General features: G+C 41.6%; 1 long non-coding RNA gene across 1 annotated transcript; it reads left to right on the top strand.

The window, feature by feature from the left end:
• Nucleotides 1-1,000: 1,000 nt before the first annotated feature.
• On the top strand, nt 1,001-3,206 carry LOC123638299. Its single transcript, XR_006735301.1, has 2 exons — nt 1,001-1,301; nt 2,668-3,206. It is a non-coding gene; the product is annotated as an uncharacterized LOC123638299 (long non-coding RNA).
• The last annotated feature ends 19,207 nt before the right edge of the window (nt 3,207-22,413 follow it).

Genomic DNA, 22,413 nt, shown 5'->3' with positions numbered 1-22,413 from the left:
AAGAAACAGGATCAAACAAAACAGGCCTCACAAAGAACCAGGAAAATTTTTCCAGCCTGGAGTCAGGAAGTGAAACCTCACTTGAGAGAAAGAGCTAGAGAGACTTCCAGCCCGGGCAGTGAAGGGGTAATCCCCACTTGGAGACAGAGAACTAGGAAGAAAAATTTCCAGCTGAGCAGGTACCTTTCAAATAAAGAAGCCTGGGCCTCTAACTCAACTTCTCCCAAAAAGCTGCTTGCCTGGACTGCTAACCCAACCTCTGTTTACCTGGGACTCTAACCCAGAGTGTACTCAGACACTTAACAATTGAAATCTGTTCTTACCATGTTTCAGTGGACGTTTGTCCAGAGCACTGGGTCAGGAGTCTGACTCACCAATGGATCCCTGATCAGTCAATCAGGAGTGAAGACACAGGCTTCCAAGGTGGGTACTTAAGGTCCTGAGTGAGGGGTCTGGAGGGATCCAATGATGAATCTGATGCTGTTCAAGTTGTGGCACCATAACTATTAGAGAAAAAATCATTCACAGCACTTGTTAAAATGGTAAGGCAGGTTTTATTAAGGGAAACTATTATACTATACCGGAGTTTTTCAGTGGAGGAGAGAGATTGGGCTTAACTCTGATTAGAACAAGGAAAAGGAGGGATTTATATATAGCCAAGGAGCAAAGTGGGAGGTCAGTGGAAGGTAGGGTAATTCTTTGCTAAACTGACCTAATAGGACTCTTGCTGAAGGCAGGCCAGGGTGATCATGTTACCTGGGGAATAGCGGGGAGTGAGGAATTTGGTTAGAAAAGCAAACATCACATGTACGCACTATTAAATGAGAACAAACCAGTCAGCACTGATGTGCACAGATGGAAATAAAACTCAACAGAAATCGTGCAGGTCAAAGGGGGGAGGAGGGGGTGGGTAAAATCATACCTAGCAGGTACAATATACACTATCTGGGTAATGGGCAACTTTGACTCAAGCAGTACAGAAGCAATCCATGTAAACAAAACATTTGTACTCCCATAATATTCTGAAAAAAAAAATATTCAAAGCATGAGGAGCTTTGACAAGCCATCCCTGGCTTTAACGATAGTGAGGACCATGTGCCAAGGAATGCTTGTGGCCTTCAGAAGCTTAGAGTACCCCCTGGGTGACAGCTAGCAAGGAATGAGGACCTCAGTTCTACCACTGCAAGAACTGAATTCTGCCAACAACCTGAATGAGTTTGGAGCATATTCACTCCCAGAGCTTCGCCCAGCTTGCCAACACCTTGATTTTGGCCTTATGACGCCCCAAGCTGAGAAACCAGGTGAGCCATGGCAGAGTACTGACCTACAGAAACTATGAGATAATAAACAGGTGTTGTTTAGAAAAAAAGTGATCAGATATGGAAATTGATCATATATTGGGGTGGGGGCTGTTCTGGCTAAACTGCCTTGGCAGAATTCTTGCTAAAATTGAGCAATACAAAGATGAACATAGAAATTCAAAAGTCGAGGACTAGTTGGGAAGAGGATTCAGAGGAGCCTGATTAAAATTTGATCAAGGAGAGACTCTTTGTCCAAATATTGCTTTTATGTTCAAAAAATTTTTTAAATACTTTCTTCTTCCTAAAAGAAAGGGAGGAAAGGCATAACATTAATTTTAAGAGAAATACGAGGTACTTCATTCATATTAATAATCTCCAAAACTTAAAAATTGAGAACTATTTAATGCTTAACGGTATGGAAATTCTTTTTTAAAAATGTTTTAGACATAGATAATTTATATCCAGTTATATGAAAATTATGCTGCCCTTAAAATAATTATAAAAGTAGTGTACAATTCTAAAACACTTGATACAATATTAAGAAAATGAAGTGGAATATAGAATATAGAGTTGTGAATGTAATATTATAACAATGAAAAGTAAAAATGTGCAGGAACAAAAATTGGAAGAGAATATGCAAAAATGGAAATATTTTTCTGTTCAAAATCGTTAGTATCATGCACTGATTTTTCTTTCTTTGAAAAATTATCTTTAATATTTTTATTATGTTCTTCAATTTAAAAAAACAAAAAACCTCAAATTACCAGCATTCTTCTCTTTTCTACTCACTAGGCTTAAGTAGGTACTTTCCTAAGGGAAATAGGGTTGCCAAATTTAGCAGAAAATAACACAGAACACATGGTTAAATTTGAATTTCAGATATACAATGAATCGTTTTTCTAGTGTTTATATGTCGCATGCAATATTTGGGACATGCTTAAAAATTGTTTTTGTTTCTCTGAAATTCAAGTGTAACTAGGCTTCCTGTATTTTATCTGGCAAGCCCTATCGGGAAAGAATGCAGTATCTTGATGTGCTGCACCCGGGGCGTCTGTGTCCTAAGAAGGGTCATGGCAGGACATCTTATCAGGTACAAAGATGCAAAATTTTTCCCACCCCATATTACACTCTCCCTTTCAAAATTCTCGACATGGCCTGCTAGAGGGAAAATTTCTCCCTCAGGGAATGGGAAGAGGCTGCAGGAAATGAAGTCCATTAAATGATTTCAGGAGATACTGAGTGCAGCTTTTGCCTCGGCTGACCCACCTCAGCAAGGGGGCTTGAAGAGAGATGGGGCCTGGGAGTGCAAGAGGAGAAGATGCCCACAGTTCCGTAAGCAGGGTAAAAAGACCCTCATTTCTTCCAGGTTGGCCTTACAGGAAATAAAATTGTGGGCCTATTTGGATTCTTACAAAGCTGAAAATATACCTGTCCAGGCCAGTGCCAATTTCTTGTTACTGCCTCTAGGACCAAGCTGTAGTCCCAAACAGACTACTCAAGATCTGCTTCCAACAAGCTTGCTGCAGAGCCTAGTTCCAATATAAAATTTCTGGAATACAAAGCAGTAATTTAAGAAACACCATAAAAAGCATCCTGAGACTTGTACCAGTGAGAATCCAGCAGGTTTCCTTTGCCTGGGAAATGCTGACTGCTGCCTCACTTAAGCTCCCTCACCAGAAAGGCACAGCCACTAATGCTCAGAGCTGGGACCGTTCTCCTTCCTGTCTCCCGCCCCAGTCCCCTGCTGGGTGTCTGCACTCCACTCCACCATACATTGACCAGAGTGACCCTGAAGGCCCCTTTGGCTACCACATGGAAGCTACTGCTACCACATGAAAACGGCCTGCAATGTGAGCACCACTCCTTCCAGGGTTTTTAAAATTTCAAATAAACAATTTCCTTGTTGTGCTGCAGTTTTTCATTTCTATAAACTCTCTGTTTTTCCATCTGTCTCTGCTACTTCCCTTTGAAGCTCTAACTTAAGTGATTTGCTCCCACTAAATATGAACGTGTTGATATTTAACCCTCAGAATAGCCCTTGAAAATCATTCCTACTGCTTAGAGGCTCTCAAAGGCATTGTGGATAGTAGAAGCAACATAGGATCTGGAGGAAGAAAACGTGGATTCCAGTACTTGCTACATGACCTTGAATGACTTAACCTCTTCAGATTCCTATCTCTTAAAACGGGTTCTGATCCATCCTGCTTATCTCCAGATTTGTGATGTGGAAAAAAATGGGAGGAAATGATGTCAGAGTTTGTAAACTGTACACATTAGCACTCTGCTGTGCTAATAATTTAGCATGCATTTCTTAGTATTCGTTATGTGCTAGGCACTGAACTCTGGTTGGTTTATCTCACTGAATTCTCACAATAACCTCACAAGGTAAATACTATTCCCATTTTACAGATGATTATCTTGAGGCACAGAGAGCTTAAATATCTCGCTAAAACATCATACCAGTAAATGGTAGACCTGGGATTTCAACTCAGGCCATCTGGCAGCCAAGCCTACTCACTTGCCAGCTACCCTGTGCTACTTGCCAATATAGCATACTAAAATCATTGTTAGAAGTTGAGTCTGAAGCTTGCTCCTGCCCTGACCTCACTGGAGTAGAAAGTAATACTGTTGCCATGGGCTTTCTCCTGCAGCCTTTCCTTCTGTGTCTTTAACTGGATCCCTTTGCAAGGCTGGTGTGGAGGAATCAGAACTACTCACTTCCCAAAAAGGTCTTTTCTGGGTCCAACTGTTTTGTTTCAGGGGATATATCTGCCTGGCAGCATAGCCAAATTTGCGTGATAGTGAGGTGCGCCATAATGGAGTCCTGCTGTTCTAAGATAAAGCATAAGTAACTGAGTATGTTTATGGTTGTGAGATGTCAGACATTCCACTGGGTATAGCATAGGTTTTCTGAAATGAGAGTCAAGTACAGACACATTTCTAAAGAAAGGTGTTCTCGTGGATCATGAAGACCACAGCCATGGACCCTCAGTTTGAGAAATGCTAATGCATAGTAGAAAAGGCAACGCAAAACCTCAACTTGGGGAATCTAGATTCTTGTCCTGCCGTTGCCACTACCCAGACAGGTCATTATTGTTGCCTCGTCTATAAAATGAGATAGGCCAGATCAGAGCTCACAAAAGGCTGCAAGCCCAAATGGGGCAGGCCTGTGAGCTAAGTGTGTACCCAGACCTGGTGAAAGCAAGAGTAGCAACTCAGCCCCATGCCCTGCGGCTGAGAGGTATGCAGGCACATTCACTCTTAACTTCTCATTTTTCTAAGAGGAGCCTGGCATCCATGTCTTTATGCAAAAATCTGATTCTAAGGGTTAAAACTAACACAACATTTAAAACATTGGGAGAACCAAACAACACCTCTGTGAGCCAGAGCCATGACTCTAAAACCACCAGTTTGAGACTGGAGGAGATCAAGAGTTTTCAAACCCAGTCCACCAAAAGTTCCATGGAGCTATTGTGAAGGCTCCACGGGGGTGTGGGTGGCCAACTCTTCCCCCATCTCAACCAGAACAGCTCTGTCTGCTTTTCTGTGATGTGCAACCAGGTTAAGAAGTGCTTCCATGGCTAACCACTGGAATAGTTGATATTTAAGAGTATTTCCTGCTCTAAGGTCCTCATGTCTACCTGCAACTTTAGAGGGAGATGTACATAGAAAAGTCTTGTGCTTGCTTAAAAGAAACTACTCAGTGGGTCCAGAGGGCTGGAGCAGGAGGGTGTCATCTCTTTCGGAAGCAGCAACTCAGTGCTGTGCTTCTGTGCTCACTGCTTTGGCGGGCTCAGTGTTACTATGCACTGCTCCTGCACCTTGGTATTTCGCCATAACTGAAGCATGAAATCACTGTTCCGGAAGTAAAGTCCCAGCTCTAAAGAAATAACCAATTTCAAACAGCCAGCCAGCCTGTCTGAGTCCCTCAAGTTCTTTGGGCTTATTTTGCAGCAAGTGGTGGTGCTTTCTTGAAAATGGCTCTCTGAAAAGCAATTAGTTTTTGTACGCAGTTCAACCTCCCCTGCTTGTAAGTTCTTTTCAGACCTTTCACTGCCTGTGTAGGTAATCTGTGGAGAAAGAGGCTGTCATGTTTAGGAGTGCACGCTGCAGCAAAGCTGAAAGGGACACAATAATACAAGCGTTTGGGAGCCTCTCCTGGAAATGTGTGAGGGAGTGTTTGCTGCATTTGCAGTTGAAAGGATGTAGGGTGTTGACAGTCCTGGCAGACTCAACAGATAAAAACTGCTGCTTGGCTGTGGCAGGGACCCAGCGTGTGTGCATGCGCGTGTATGTGTCACAAGCTTGTCTACCTTCTTTCTTTCAGTGATAATTCCAGTAGTTCTACAGTTATTTTACCACATTATTAAACCACTAACCTAACAGGGGGGGATTTATTTAGAATGTTCTAAGGAAACCAAGGTGGATGTAAGAGAATAAAAATGAAGGAAAAATGTAATCCCAGCACTTTGGGAGGCTGAGGCAGGAGGATCACTTGAGCCCAGAAGTCTGAGGCTGCAGTGAGCTGTGATCGTGCCATTGCACTCAGCCTGGGTGATAGAACGAGACCTCATCCCACCCCCCACACACACACAAAAAAAAAAAATGAAGGAAAGAAATACAAAGACATTGTCAGAAAAATCTTTTGAACATTGCAGTGTGATTATCTTAATATAGTTTCTCAAAGGGAAAGAGCTGGAAGGTCCATCACAGAGAATTATGTAAAACTGAGATGAAATCATTTCACGGCATTTCATTTGCAAAGGCTTTATGTTGAGAGAGTGGGAGGAAAGAGTAAAGGACCATGTGATGTTTTCCAGAACACACCCATTCCTCTAACTCTCATCTCAACAAATCTGGAAAGCTCAATTCGTGAGATTTCCAGGATTTCCTTCACTGCCCACAACATCTCCCCCTTCTCTCGAGAGGGAAGACCTGTTAGTTAACTCCCTGCATCTTCTTGCGGTTTGATCCAATTTATCATAAGGGAGACACTATTCCAGCACTGGTCTAGTTCACAGTATTCTCTGCTTGAGTGTCTTTCTGCCTGGCTGAGTGAAATTTACAGGCCTGCACAGATGTCACCAGCTTTTCTGGGGCTCTAGTCAGATCATGTTTTGTTTTGTTTTGTTTTCCCCCAGAAGAGCTCATGTGAATTCAGGAATAGAAGCACTGCAATAACATCTTTGATAACTTTCTGCATGGAAATCCTCTCCCATACTGCAGCACACTTTTCACTCATGGAGGCTTTGAACTGTTGTGATTTTATCTTTATTTTTTATTTTATTTATTTATTTTTTTTGAGACAGAGTCTCACTCTGTTGCCCAGCTAGAGTGAGTGCCGTGGCGTCAGCCTAGCTCACAGCAACCTCAAACTCCTGGGCTTAAGCGATCCTACTGCCTCAGCCTCCCGAGTAGCTGGGACTACAGGCATGCGTCACCATGCCCGGCTAATTTTTTCTATATATATTTTTAGTTGGCCAGATAATTTCTTTCTATGTAGTAGAGACGGGGTCTTGCTCTTGCTCAGGCTGGTCTCGAACTCCTGACCTCGAGTGATCCACCCACCTCGGCCTCCCAGAGTGCTAGGATTACAGGCGTGAGCCACCGCGCCCGGCCTGTTGTGATTTTAAATGGGATCAATGGCATGACCTTTCTTTGCTTTTGATGCACACCCATGATTACAGGTGTCCTACAAAGCAGGATCTCCGCCTCCCTTTTGTCTTCTGTCTGTTCGGGATAAACAGTGCATTAAGCGCACTATTAGTCTGTCATGAACTGAAGCTCAAATGCGAAATGTCAGCGGCAGCCCTAACCCAGCCAGCACCTCTTCTGAGTTCCTTGACATATGTATTTTAAGTGTAAACCTAAGCATAAAAGTTGCTGATAAAAGCACAGTTATTTAGATGTTCATTGATAAACCATATAAGATGTTCTTTTGCCATTTCACACAAATTGATGTTTTGACAGGTGCCATGTTATTTAGTTGGCAGGACTTAATGTACTGTTTTTTTCCTCAGCCCTCTCTGAATTTCCTGTACAAGGTACAAATGCCAAGCTAGCATAATAGGTAGATTCGCTGGTCAGAGGTGATTGTCAAAAGACAAAATTAACAAGTTCTAGAAAAGACCTTAGCAGTACTTAATGGTATTTTATTTCATAAGATGGTTTAAATGTAGTTTAGTTAATTCTTTTTCTTTCCTCTGGTGAATCATTGATTCCTCAGCCTTGACATGGAGAGTCAAACAAATACGTGGCAATGCAGCTGTGATGACCCTGTCTGTTTTACTAGACAGAAAACATCCATCCTCTTTTTAATAGCTCCGTGGGCTTCACTCAAGTGTTATTTAGAAATCTCTCTGGAGAATCACAACACTCTCTCTCTTTGGCTGTACTACCCTGTGGAGAATTTATATTTTCTTCTTTCTGTTGATACGAGGAGGCGAGTTTCATGGAAGACTATAATTTGGACAATTCTCGTCTTCCTTACTTGATTTCAGACAACGAGAATAGGTACATTTCATTAGCAGTATCTCCAGAGGCTAAACTTCCCTGAGTTTCCTTTCTAAGGGAGAACTTGGAGAACATGACACCCCTCCCACCTTTTTTTTTTTTTTTTTTTTTTTAAAGCTTTTTCTTAGCAAGAAGATGCTGCTGTTTGTATTCTGCCACTTAGGTACTTAATTTCTATATTTGAAGCTAGACTCTGAATTCCTAAGCTAGAGTGCACCCCCTACACCCTCATTTGCTCCCATTGTCTTAAGGCTGTTGGGATGTGGTCATGCTTGTAGGACTTGAGGGACTTCAGCTCTCTCAGAGGTTGTGCTTTTTATGCATTTTCCCCTGTCAGCTTCCTTCAGCCTTTGTTCAGGTTCTTTTGACAGGGCTATGTGACACCTGTCTGTATTCTGCCCTTCACCCCTGACTCATTCGGAGAACTGGGAGTTGCTCTTCAACTGAGAACATGAAGAACTCCCTCTCCTTTGGAAACCGTTGTATACCTGTGATATAAATCTCTCTGTCTACCCTAGGAACTGCTAATAAAAGAATTAGAAGGAACTTGGTAATGTCAACATTCTCTGTGTCTGGAAAGGCAGAAAGACCACCAGGGAAAGAGACCATCTTCATAGGGTGTGCGGCATGGGAAGTGAGGTGCTGTTCAGATCCCCACTTCATGAAGGACGTCCCATTGGGGATTTTTCAGCTATGGAGAACCTTCCTTGACCAAGGTCACTCCCCTTCCCAGAGTGGCCCACATGCTATGACTGACCGACATGGGACTATAAAGGCTGGGTCATCTCTGCCCAACTTGGGATAATTCTGAAGGGACCTTTTAGCTCTGGCACTCCCAGTGGACTGAGACTGTTGTGAGCCCTGAATCACAGCTCAACTTCTGCCCACGCCTTCCACAGATGTTGATCCTGAGGGGAGTCCCTAATCAATATCCTATACGCTATGCTCTGGGGGACCCAACCTGTGACAGGGTGATGTTTATTTGGGCAAAGGAAGGGACGTCAGCATTGTACGCTGTCTTCTTCATCATCGTCAGATGCTGGTCTGTTATCACTAACAACTATAACTAGCCTCTGGTAAGGAAACAGCCCTGAAACAAAACTGGACAAAGAATAAGCGCATAGCAAAGGAGCAAAAACAAGTTTTTACCTCGTCGGTGACACTAAATTGCCAGCATTTCATTTCTGTTACTTATTTCAGCCACACAGATATTTTATGAGGTAGATCGTATCCTCATTCTGTGAATTAGGAAATAGACATGGAGATGGAGAATAACTTGACTAGACCACCAGGCCAGAATGGATCTAGAGCCCCAAACCCTGGAATCGACCACTGCTCCCTGGCTGCCCAGCTAAAATGCTGCTGTATTCAACACATAGTTAAATTTTGAAAACTGAGCCTTGCATGAGAAGGATATTGCTCTCAAATAAAGCTACATTGTACTGTACCTAGTGTAAAGTTTACTTTGTGGTTTAAGGCAGTGTCTAATTAGGTCTGTGTAGCATGGAGGCTACATCACGTTGAGTCTCTAAAACCCATTGAAAAGAGAGGATGAAACTAAGAGCTTTTTATTCTGCCTCTATGTTACTCCTGTTTTCTGGTATTTAATATTTATGGACAAACTGTGTATGAGGATAGGGCAGCATTCTTGTCCTCAGAACTATTTTATCAAAATACAGTTCAGTCCTTTGACCCTGCTAGCAGGTGTCTTTGACCCCGTGGCAGGCGTTTCATGTTCTTACCGCACCCTTGGCTTCCTCTTTATCTTTTATTGGTGCTTTGCCCTCATTTCCTTCATTGCTTGAATACGTGTTCCATCTTTTAACCTGCTGTTTGTGTTATTCTCAGCTGTTTCAAATCCTTTTTGGAAAATAATTTCTGTGTTCCGTATTTACATCTTTTCCCTGTAAGAATAGTACCCAAGCATAATAATAACTTCTTAATCTTCTAGAAACCACACAGATGCTGAGTCAGCGTGGTGGAGGAGTAATATATAATATATGCTTCTCCCACGTAATTGCTAACATTAGGGAGGCAGAGTTACATGGTAGAACAAGTGTATGGTTTAAAGTTAAATGGACATGGGTTCAAATCCCAGTTGTACCAATAATGTGGCTTTGGGCACATTACCTTTGTACACACTAACCTCTCTGAATGTATAATAACATTTAACTTGAAAAGTTAGGTAGACTAAATAATGTATGTGAAGCACCAGAAGTTGTTCAATAAATGGGGCTATCATTTTCACTAGACTTTAAGCCCCTTGTGGTCAGGGATGAAGCGAATTCAACTCTAGCCTCTCAAATCGTACCTGGCAGTATTGAGTGTACTCTAAAGTAATGATGCTCAACTGAACACATGTGGTGACATTGTGGTGGAAGAAGAGTGACGGATTGTGAGCTCTGCTGTTAGTCAGCTTTATGATTGTTGGGAGCTTTGTTGGGCCTCTGCTTCTGCAAAGGTAAAAGGAGGAGGTTTTAACTGCATCACTTCCATGATCCCTTCCAGCTTTAAGTCGGATGATTTTATGGGGTCTGACATATGTTTAGTCCAGCAATAGGTAGGACAAATCAGAGATGCCCCATTCTCTCTCTCTGTCTCTCTCTCTCTCTCTCTTCACAGGAGGAGGGCTGTGTACTGAGCTTGACTTTGCCTGGGGCTGCCCCATGCCTAGCTCTGCAGGGGTGGGGGTGGGGACTCCCAGGAGTCACCATTGGCAGCAACAAGAGAGCTTCATCCCCTGTCACAGCACCTTCCAACCAGACTGCCTGGCTCCTTAGGTAATCTTGGAGATATAAAGGGACAGAAGCCCTAATACCAATTAGGACTTTACTCACCATTTTGCTGGCCCAAAGGAATCCTGGAAAATACTAAAGGGAGCTTAGGAAGCTCCAAAAAGGAGGATTGGCCCTCTCCTTTGAGTAAAGATGATTAACTTTGAAAGTAAGAACTATGTCCATTAGTCTAGAATTACAAACATTTTCAGATTTCTGTTTTTTTCCTGGCAAAATTCCTATACTGATAACTTCTGGTTGGGTAATATAGATCTAAAAGATCTAAGAATTAGTTAGACTTTGGGTATGTAGGTATTTACTCTACAATTCCTTTAACTTCTCTGTATTTTGAAATTTTTGAATCCTAGCTGGATCTCTTGGAATCTGCATAACCTCAGATGGGTTAACCACCTTGTCTAAGCTTTGGTTTTCTCATCTGTTAGAGAGGAGAGTGGGGGTAATAATACCTACCTCTTGGGGTACCATGGGGAATATGTAAAGTGTCTAGCATATAAACATTTAAGGAAAGTTGTTCACTTGACCTTTGAACAATGTGAGGGTTAGGGACACCAACCCCCTGCGCAGTCAAAAATCCAAGTATAACATTTGACTCTCCCAAAACTTTACTAATAGCCTACTGTTGACTGGGAACCTTACCAATAACATAAACAGTCAATGAACACATATTTTATATGTTATATGTATTGTATACTGTATTCTCACAGTAAAGTAAGCTAGAGAAAAGAAAATGTCAAGAAAATCCTAAGAGAAAATATATTTACTGTTCATTAAGGGAAAGTGGATCATCATAATGATCTTTATTCATTGTCTTCATGTTGAATAGGCTGAGGAGGAAGAGGAAGAGGAGGGTTTGTTCTTGCTGTCTCAGGGGTGGCCGAGGTGGAGGAGGTGAAAGGGAGGCAGGAGAGGCAGGCACACTCTGGGTAACTTTTATTGAAAAGAATCTGTGTGTAAGTGGACCTGTCCAGTTCAAACCTGTGTTGTTTAAGGGTCAACAGTAATAGACATTACTTCTAATCATAGGGGGTTAGGCTGTGTTTTAAAGCTACAGTGAAATGATGGATAAAATAGAAACATCGTATCTCTGGCAATATTGTAACATAAGATATCCCCACCTCCCCCAACCCCACCTTACCTTCAAGAGCTCTCAGCCTTTGGAAAAGGTGAAAATGCCCTGGAACAACACAGCCTGGTGCTGAAATAGCCTCCTGGCAGATTCTGAGCCTTTTCTGATTCATTACTCAGCTTTCTAGATTTGTTAGTTGTTTTCCTTTTGTCATGTAGTTGCTCCAGTGTTTGCTCTGACAGTTTATTCCCAGTGAGTCTCTCCCAACTGGGGGCATCCAGCAGACTCAACTGATGAATAGTGCGTGTTGGGACCAGACTATGACAACAAGCTTACAGCCTCCTGACTTTTAGATTCCTAAAAGGACCCCTGAAGAATAGTTTCTTACAAAGAAGTAAATTTCTTCTTGTTATTAATTGGTTCATTAATGTGTTCCCAATAGATGTAGTGGCAAATATCAGGGATGTTAAGCCCCGTTGTTTTAACTGGCCCAGCAGACTTGGCCTGTTTTGTCAACTTACCCACCAGGAAAGTTGTCCTTTCACAGTCTTCAGATTAAGACCCAGCTTGACGAACCATTCTTTGCCCCAAACTCTACTTTATATGCCTAAATATTAATAGCTAACACTAATTATGCCAGATATTGGACTGAAAACTTGACATGTTAATGACTTGCGATAATCCTAGGAGTTAGTTGCTAATGTTACCCTCACTTAACAAATGAGGAACCTGTACTTCATCCAAGCAGATGCAGCTTGTTAAGAAGCAGAGATGAGATTTGAATCTGGATCTAATACCAGAGTCCAAGCTTATAAAATTAGTAGGGCTTTCCAGCCTTTTTTGAGCCACCTCTTTAGTAGTCTCATGAAACTTATTAACCCCTTCTCAGAATAATGTTTTTAAACTAAAAACAAAATAGAGATTACAGAGAAAACCAACCATGTTGAAATACAGTTATCAAAATGTTTTTTTTTAAAAATGTGATATAGTAATTTTATTAATACATTAGCAAGATCTGGTGGCAGTGTATGGGTATAAACAACTTTTGAGATAGTTGCAACAAACATGATGTACTATAAAAATATCTGTGAATTCTATTGGTGACAGGTACTCCAAAAACTGCTGGGAATTGTTTCCTACATTCATAACTGAAGGAAATGCTAAATTTCTCCTTAGAGGTTAGGAGAAATAGTGATGTAATTTTTTCCCTATCCCAGTTTGTGGGCCCCCTGAAATCTCACCGTGGACCCGTGTGGATTCCAGACTAGGAACTTCTATAAATAGACTGACTGTTAAAAATAATTTAAGACTTTAAGACCTGCATTATCTTTCACGTGTTCTACATACAAGGAGCACCTAGTATATGTTAGGCTTTGTACTTGGTGTACAATAGTTGAATGAGACTCTGTGCCTACTCTTACTGCCTACTAAGGGAACAGAATATATAAACTGATAATATACAATTATAACATGGCACCAAGATATAACAAATTATTATGGATGCATTTGTTTATGATTTCTAAGTGTAAGCTGTTGTCTGTACGCTCCCTCTGGCTAGGCAGTCTGAAATAGACTTCTATAATTATTATATATCACTTTTCTGCTTCTTTCATCTCTCACAAATGCCTTCCACCATGCACGCGTGCTAAGTGTGGGGATTTTCCAATTAGTTGCTCTATTGGTTAGGGTCTGAGTATCTAAAAATGGAGAAAAAGTACAGCAGGGAATCATTTACACAGATGGTGGAAGAACTGAGAAAACAATAGGGAACTGTGAGGCAACTGAGAGATTAGAGATGAAAGCCCTTAGCACCCATAGGCTGGAGAAACAAAGGAAGGAGGTCATATTACCAGAGTCCAGAGGCAGGGGTGTCCCACTGGAAGGTGAAACCACAATGGGCCAGCATTCAGTAGGAGTTGGAGCCACAGAAAATATGCAGCCACGGCAAAGGGAGAGGAGAAAAAAATACCTTGGCTTCTCCCTTTTTCCTGTCTTTCCTATCCCACCAGTGCCTCCCACTGGACAAACTCCAGTGGAAAAACAGCGAATACCAGAGCCCGAGAGGTGCAGGCTGTGAGAGTCAGCCTCTTGTATAATAGAGCAGAGTCTGGGAAAAGCAAGAGGTGGACCCAAAGGCAAACAAGCCCAAAACCAGCATAGTTGCATTCCTTCTTGACATGCAGTGCTACTTCCTGACCCTTCTCCTAGATGTAAGGCTTTGAAAAGTCCCTACAGGTATAACTGTTAAATTTAGTTATATTGCTAAGAGAGTTTTACCTAGTAGTTGAATTTTAAACTTCCTTTTTTTGTGTCCTTGCTGTGTGTTCTGGTACATACAGGAGGGTGTAAATATCACCCCAAAACTTCTTTTCTTGTTTTTTTGTTAGAGTTATAGAAACTTATTAGTCCTTCTTTGTCATGTCCATGATATCTGGACATATGGATATCACACCTCAAATTTCAATCTGATATTGCTTTATCAGCTATACTTAGTTTTCAAAAGCCAAATTCCATATACAAAGTTAAATCTGGTCCTTTTATACCATTTCTGTGGCAAATGTTTACTTCCAGCATCTTCCTTTATCTTGTAGATTCAAGGCCTTCAAAGAAAAAAAATATATGAAACTGCCACCTGTGATCCACTCACTCCTTAGGTTTCCTAACAAGGGCTTCAGAGTCATTGAAGATATATTCCACATTTTTTCTGAAGGGAAGTTATTCCATCTGAGTCTCTACTGGTTTTCCATCAAGTGTCAGATAAACAGCCCAACCTCTGTTGAACTGACACAGATCTACATTTGTTTGCCCCCAAGCCTATTAGCAAACACCAGAGACTCTGTCTCTTATTCTTTGGGTCTGTATGAGGGTTTCCAAAAACTTCCAGTGCCTAAAAATGTTTAATTTGCTCCAGAACCTTAGATACTACTCTTTCTGAAATTACCCACTAATGGAACAAAGTTCCATGTGTCTTATACCCCAAAGCATGAATTCTCAGGGGAGATGATATTTCCCTCAAGAGAAAAAAATTGTTCTTGGTGGGGAGGGGGGAAGGAGTGAAAAAAATCTTGGATTTTATAATGATTTGGGATCTTCCAAAGCTCAACCCTATCTGACAACATCTTATTCCTTAGAATTTAATTTCTCTTGTTGGAGAATTCAACAAGAGAAATTCAAACAAAGTAGAGAAACATTGCCCCAAAGGATAAGACTACTTTTTTCTTTTTTTTTTTTTTTTTGAGACGGAGTCTCACTCTGTTGCCCGGGCTAGAGTGAGTGGCGTGGCATCATCCTAGCTCACAGCAACCTCAATCTCCTGGACTCAAGCAATCCTCCTGCCTCAGCCCTCTGAGTAGCTGGGACTACAGGCATGCGCTACCATGCCCGGCTAATTTTTTCTCTCTATATTTTTAGCTGTCCATATAATTTCTTTCTATTTTTAGTAGAGACGGGGTCTCACTCTTGCTCAGGCTGGTCTTGAACTCCTGAGCTCAAACAATCCGCCCGCCTTGGCCTTCCAGAGTGCTAGGATTACAGGCGTGAGCCACCACGCCCGGCCTAGACTACTTTTTTCTTATCTTTCACCTTTTTGATACATTCTTATACCAACAGAATTTTTCACTTTACTTAAGAAGGTTTCTTCTCGTATTAGTCCTTTCATCCTGCTTAGACACTCTTCTTTGCAAGTACAAGGTGTCCCAAAAGTTGCCATACATAGGAAAAATGGGAAATTGTAGCTAAATGTACCTTTATTTACAAAATATTCATTACACAATTTTACAGAAGTTTTCCTTTAGGGATTCCTTGTAGAACTATAGGTTCTAGTAGTAAACAATAAAAATCAATTTTGGTGAATTTAACCAACAAAAAGACTTGTGAATAGATTATTGAGATCTTAAGAAAATTTTCCAAATTACAACAAAGTTTTTTTTAAAAACACTAGAAAGAATGATTTGATAAAGAAAATAGAAATTTATCTAGAAATTTATCTTAGAAATAAATAAAAGCATATAATTCCAAAAGCTAGTTCTTTGAAAGGAATGGTAAATATCTATAGATATAGGAAAGATTAAATATAATTATAAATATAATCCTAGCACTCTGGGAGGCCGAGGCGGGAGGATGGCTTGAAGTCAGGAGTTCGAGACCAGCCTGAGCAAGAGCGAGACCCCGTCTCTACTAAAAATAGAAAGAAATTCTATGGACAGCTAAAAATATATAGAGAAAAAATTAGCCGGGCATGGTGGTGCATGCCTGTAGTCCCAGCTACTCGGGAGGCTGAGGCAGGAGGATCACTTGAGCCCAGGAGTTTGAGGTTGCTGTGAGCTAGGCTGACGCCACGGCACTTGCTCAGGCAACAGAGTGAGACTCTGTCTCAAAAAACAAACAAACAAACAAAAAATACTTAATAATAAAATTTTGAAAGCATTCCCTTTGAGGTCAAAATCAAAACAAGGGCTTCTAATAACACTTCACCAATTTAGCATTAAACTAGATCCTAGCCAGAGCAGGTAAAATAAGGGAAAGTTGTATGATTGTTAGAAAAAAAAAGACTAATTAGTTTTCAGATAACAAAATTATATATCTAGAAAATTTAAAAGAATCCTCAAAGAAATTGTAAGTAGAGAGTTTAGTAAGTTTGCTTGATACAAAATTAATATATACAATTAATATTGTTTGTAAATACCAGCGACAAAATAGTTCAAAAATAAACAATTTTAAAATTTTTATTTGTAATAGCAAAAAATATTAGATGCCAAGGAATAATCTGCCAGAAAATATGCAAGACTGTTATGGAGAAAGCTATAAAATATTTCGGAGAACTTAAAGATTACACAAATGGAGAGACACTATTTTCATAGATTGGAATACTTCGGCCAGTTCTCCCCAATTCAATAGATGTGGGGCAATCTCAGTCAAAATTCTAACGAATCTTTTTTTCATGAAACTTCACAAATTGATTCTAAAATTTATATTAAAATACAAAGAGCCAAGAATAGTTCAAATTCCCTTGAAGAACAAGGCGAGAGGCTAGTTCTACCAAATATCAAGAATTTTTATAAATCTATAAAATGAAAAGACCATGCACTAGAACTCATTATCAAATTATAAGCTTTTTCTCAAGAATTATTACTTGTCCAGAGGGGTGTGACCTTGGTTAAAACCCAAGTCCTCACCTGTAATTTTCCTAACAGGTTTTGCAGAGGGTCCATACAATATATTTTCTGCCACAAACACTTTAAATACCATAGGATCTTCTAATAATAAAAGGCAAAGGGGCAAAACCACTTGTACCAATGCCTCAACAGGTTGGAGAGATTTGCTCTGGGCCCTGCTCAAAGCCAACAGCCTTTCTAGTCACCCAGTAAATGACCCAGCACAACACATTTGTATCAGTTAGGAATTGTATTAGGGACAAGAAATCCGACCATAACACTTTAACCAAATGGAGGCTTATTTTTGTCACATACTAAGAAGTCTGGGGAGAGATAGCCCAGAATGGTAAAGCAGCTGCCTAATATATACAGTGTCTCAAGATCCCTCTATCTTTCTGCTCCGCCATCCTTCGCTTGTGATTTGTACTCATGCTTATTGCCTTGTGGTCACAGCGTGGCTATCACAGCTCCAGATAGGAAGAGGAAGGGAAACAGAAAGAGGTGGCACCTTTTCCAGAAATCTTAAGATTATGTCACAGTAGCCAGATTCTGATACTTGATGATTCCTAGCTGCAAGGGAGTCTAATATTTTTAACTAACATATTAATGGCCAAACTGAATTGGTGTTTTGTTAAAAAGGATAAATCCATATTGGTAGACAATTAGTTTTCTGTCACAAGATCCAAATGTGGTGTATATTGTTTCCAAAATTCAGAAGACCTATGAAGCATTGTGCTTCTCTTTATCAGTGGTAAAAAGAGCAATGGGCAGCTACTTATCCTTCATTTTGTAGGAAATATCCCAGCATTCCCCAGGTGCTCTTGCATATGTGCATGCTCTTTCTTGATCTTTGTCTCTTATAAACACACACTTGGAAATTTACTAAGATAACCCCCATAATTTCATGAGATTTATTCTCCATTTTTTGACACACATGATTTACCAGGGCACCTAGGCTGAATGTCACTTCCTGTTTGCAAGTTTATCAGTGTGATATTAGTCTACACTCCATGGACTGAACTTGATACAAAGTCAGAGAACTGGCATAACCCCGAGGCACCGTGGTAAAAGTACACTGCTGACTGCCACATGAAATCAAACTTCTTCTGATGTTTCCCACTTACAGGGATAGAAAGAAAAAGCAGGAGATAGTCACTGGGGATTCAAGATTCAGGATATTCTGAATAAACTAGGTTAGATCGCAAAGGCTGATGTAGGTTTAAAACCTGGTGAGACTGATTCTTCAGCTTTGGCTTAAGTTATTTTAATATGGTTTTATTTTTAAACCAGCAGACAGTAGTGCAAAAGAACAAAATTTTAAAATATGTCAGAAGTTTGGTAGAATCAGTAGTCTTCGTGGAACTAGTAAGGATTCTGATCTGCCATTTATACTTTTACTCTTGGGGAGCCACAGAGGAGTACATGAGTATCCAAGGGTCCATCTCATTACTACCTAAGAAAATTCTTTTGCTTCACAATTACACATTCCTGCATTCTATTTTTGAATTAGGTAATTGGGTCTTCTCTAGATTTCAGGGTAGCATGCCTGGCCATGGCCTACATGAATCATCTCCATCTTCCCGTTCAAATTCTCCAGGCCCACTCTTCCCCCAACCAGTGCCCCAACTTTCTCTTTAGAGACCAGCTGAGAATATGAATTCAACTCTTCTTAATTCAGAAATTTTTGTGATCAAACTGTACATTGGTATTTGGGTTTCTTCATATTTCAGTGGCAAAAGATAAGAAATTCTTATAACAAAGCCAGGGAAGCCCCTGCTTTTTAGCATATGCTTTGAACTGAGACTTTAGGAATTTGAGCAGGTCTTTCTTTTTCTTTATGCTATCCATTAGAATTAGAAGTAGCCATCTCATCCCATAGTCCTTGAATTCCCTGTGACCTTCATATTATTCAATAGGTTTGACCTTAGTTATCCAAAGCTTTGCCTACAATGGGCAATTCCGTCTAGGTGCACACAGGTGTCAATTTGATTAACTGCTTCACTAGATCATGACAAGAACCCCTGGGTTTTCTTTGTCTTTAACCTCAGTCAGGCCAAGTAACAGCACTCCCCTATTTCCATATACATCCCATATTTCTCCAAGGCTCTATGGCCTGCAACGACTCTGTTTCTAGTTCCAGTTCCTGGATCATTCAGAGTTCTTAGTTTCAAAGACTAGAAAAAATTTGTCTGATTGAAGCAGAAAATGAATTTATGAAAAGGATATTGGTTGGCTCACAGAATTTCTAGGAAGGCTGAGGAGTCAAGTTTGCAGCTAGGCAGCCAGGAAAAGTGCTCACTAAGAGACAACTGCATAGGCAACAGGCTATTGGATGCGGGGCTCCTCTAGTCCTTTTGGCACTGCTACTACAGAAAGTCAATCACTCTGCTGCCCCTGAAAGACACCGGTTCCCCCAACTTCATTTCCCAAGTGGAGGCCCTGACTCCCCATCGACTGTAGCGGTGGAGACTGGGAAAGCAAGGGTCTGCCCTTTCAGTTTCTATCTTTCACTGACACAAGGTGGGAAAAGCCAGACATAGCAAAGGGTTTCAGCTACTGAACAGTTAAAAACAAGAACAGATGTTCACTTTACCTTCTAATAAGCCCCAACATGGAGAGATGTCCAAGCCCCTTTCTCCTCTTCTCCAGTATGGAAACAAAGTCATACCCAGCAAGAGGACAGACATGGCACATATCCCAGGGGTCACTGAAACACTTTGTTAACTGTGCCTACTGCCTGAGTCTCACATTGACCCACCACATTGTGTAGTCCTCCCATTGACTTCAATAGTCAATTTACCTCTCCACTGGGGATTTGCCATAGCACAAGAGCTTACTTGGCTACTTGCCTCCCTTTGGGTTCCATCCTCTGCTACCCTACTAAGTATTCATATCTCACACTGATTTTTTACTGGAACCTTGTCCTTCTCATACTCAATAGCAGCTTGTTTGATCAGCACTTGTTGAACTTCGACACATGCTAGATGATGTGCCAGGCTTTGAGGATACGAGGACTCACAGTCTAAGAAGAAGGTAGACACATACAAACAGGGGCAATTGAAGATTCAAAAAATGTAAGGGCTTTCAGATCCTTGACAGAAACATCTCACATTTAAAGTATCTGTATCCGAAAACAAACACAAAACAAAACAAAAGAACTGACGACTCCAGTAGACTTGCCTTGCACTTAGAATAAGCCCAAACTCGAAACCATGCTGGGCCTATGAGGCCCCACGTGATTGGGCCCAGCCTTTCACACTGCCCTCAGCTCCCACTGCTCTCCAGGTCCAGCCCTACCAGCCTTCTCTCCAGTCCTTGAACAGACCAAGTTCATTCCCACCCGAGTGTCTGCACTTGATGTTCCCTATTCCCCATAGCCTTCCCATGGCCAGCTTCTCAGAGAGGTCATCCCTGACCACTCTGTCAAAAGTAGCCACTCTCTTCCCAGTCACTCTGTCTTCACTTACATTTCCATTATGTCGTATATTTACCACCCTCCTTCCCACTAAGAGCACGTGTCACCAGAGAGCAGGGACCTCGCCAGCTGCATTCTTTCTTGTGCCCAGGATACTGCACCGTGCCTGCACGTGTCCTGACAGAAAATGTTTACTACATGAATTAAAGTATAAATGAAGGAATGATGTCAGTCCATTAGGGCTGCTTTAACAAAATACCTGAGGCTGGGTAGTTTGTAAAGAATGAATAGAAATGTATTTCCTCACAGTTCTGGGGGCTGGGAAACCCAAGACCAGATTCTGGATCAGTGACAGGTTTGGTGTCTGGTGAAGGCCCTGGTCTCTGCTTCCAAGGTGGTGCCTTGAGCACTGTGTGCTCCCGTGGTGGGAGCGGTAGAAGGACAAACAAAGGGCCTGTGCTGGTTCACTCCAGCCCTTTAAAACCATACTATTCATGAGGGCAGAGTCACGATTTAATCGCTCCCAAAGGCCCCACCTCTTAAGACGACCACAGTGGGAATTAAGTGTCAACATGTGAATTTTAGGAGACATCTAGACCATAGTAAATGATAAATGCCAAGTGCAAGCTGATAGCAGGGGCCACTGTGGGCATTCAACGGATCCAGGTATAACACTTGGTGATACAAATCTCCAAGGTATGGTAGTGCATCCTAGATTTTCCTATTTTCTGCATTCATCTCTCTACTTATAAGTCTTGCTAGAAAGTAGAAAGAAGAAATGGAGGTATCCTTAGTCAAGAGAGGACAGTTCAGCCCAGGGGGATCACCAGGACACTATGGTAATAAAAGCTGGAGAGGCCTGAATTTGGTCATCGTTAAAAAAAAAAAAAAGAATCTTTTCCAATAGAAAGCAAGCACTTGTCTGCAAAGGAAACCTCACAAAAAGGGCAAGTAATTTAGGAAGGCCCCGTTCTGGCCTTTTCTCTGTAGTCAGAGATGGCAGCATCTGCCCTCTTGTCTGGTCATGTGATAACAACACTGTGTTCAGTCTCATTAAATCTGAGGACTAGCAGCAAATAATGGAGCCGGCTCCAAGTCCCCTGCTTTTCTTGTTAGTGTAGCAATAGTCTTGGCAACTATTTTTCTTAATCTCAGTACTCTAAAGCTATTTATACACTGGCATAGGAAAACATATTATTTGCAGAAATGCCTTCGGATCCTATGTCATTTATACAGGCACAGAAGATGTTTTCAAAGAACCATATTTCTGTAGTATTTTTGCGACAAAGACTGCACAGCAATGATCTGCCAGGTTGTGTGGGTGTAAAAACAGCCTCCATTAACTGTTCTTTAATTCTACTTCGGCTGTTTAAATATCTATTCAAATATTTCAATCTGCCCAGACTTAGATTTTGGATTTCACTCATGATCAACTTGCAAGCTTTGAGAATAGAGTAGGGTGCCCAGAAGCTCCTTTCTCGATCCTCTCCTCCTCCCTGTTGGGTTTTACTTGAATCAAACCAGTACCAGTGCACTGTGGAACCCTCCCATTAGATGATCTGGAAACGTACAATTGCAGGGATAGCGCAGGTCTCTGGTTTCACTTCCATAGGCTCCTCCTTAGTTTGGATCCTGCGCAGATGCCAAGAATGGATTTAGAAAAGCAAGGAATTTATTGAGAGAAATACCAACGAGGGGAAGGGCAGAGAGCTGAGGGAAGCGAGGAGGGCTGGGAAGGCTGAGCAGGAAATAATGAGGGGGCTGGACGGGCAGCCTTAGATGGCAGCACAGTTCCAAGAAAGTCTCGGCCAGGCGGATGGAGAGCCACAGTCGCCCATCAGAGGAGTCCCCCATCTTGCAGCAACAGGCTGGCACTGGCAGCCCTGTGGCACTCAGTTGAGCAGCCCCTGGGGAGCGTGGACTCGAGCAAGTGCTATGGGGGATTCCCATCTGTCACCCCTGTTCCCAGCAGAGCGACAGCTGACTGGGGCGTTTTCATGGCCACCACAGCTCCCACCCAATCTGCTTAGAAAGAGCAAAAGGCAGTAGCCTTTAAATTGTTTTTGTTAATGCTGTGGGTCCCTAACACGGCCCAGCAGTCCACACAGAGAGGTCAGGGACCACTGCAGAGACCCCCATGCCTTCTTCACCCAGAGAGGCTTTTACTGTT

The sequence above is a fragment of the Lemur catta genome, chromosome 5 (assembly GCF_020740605.2).
Source record: "Lemur catta isolate mLemCat1 chromosome 5, mLemCat1.pri, whole genome shotgun sequence".
Classification (NCBI taxonomy): domain Eukaryota; kingdom Metazoa; phylum Chordata; class Mammalia; order Primates; family Lemuridae; genus Lemur; species Lemur catta.
The sequence above is the reverse complement of the archived record's forward strand: the minus strand, read 5'-3'. Positions and strand labels throughout refer to the sequence as shown.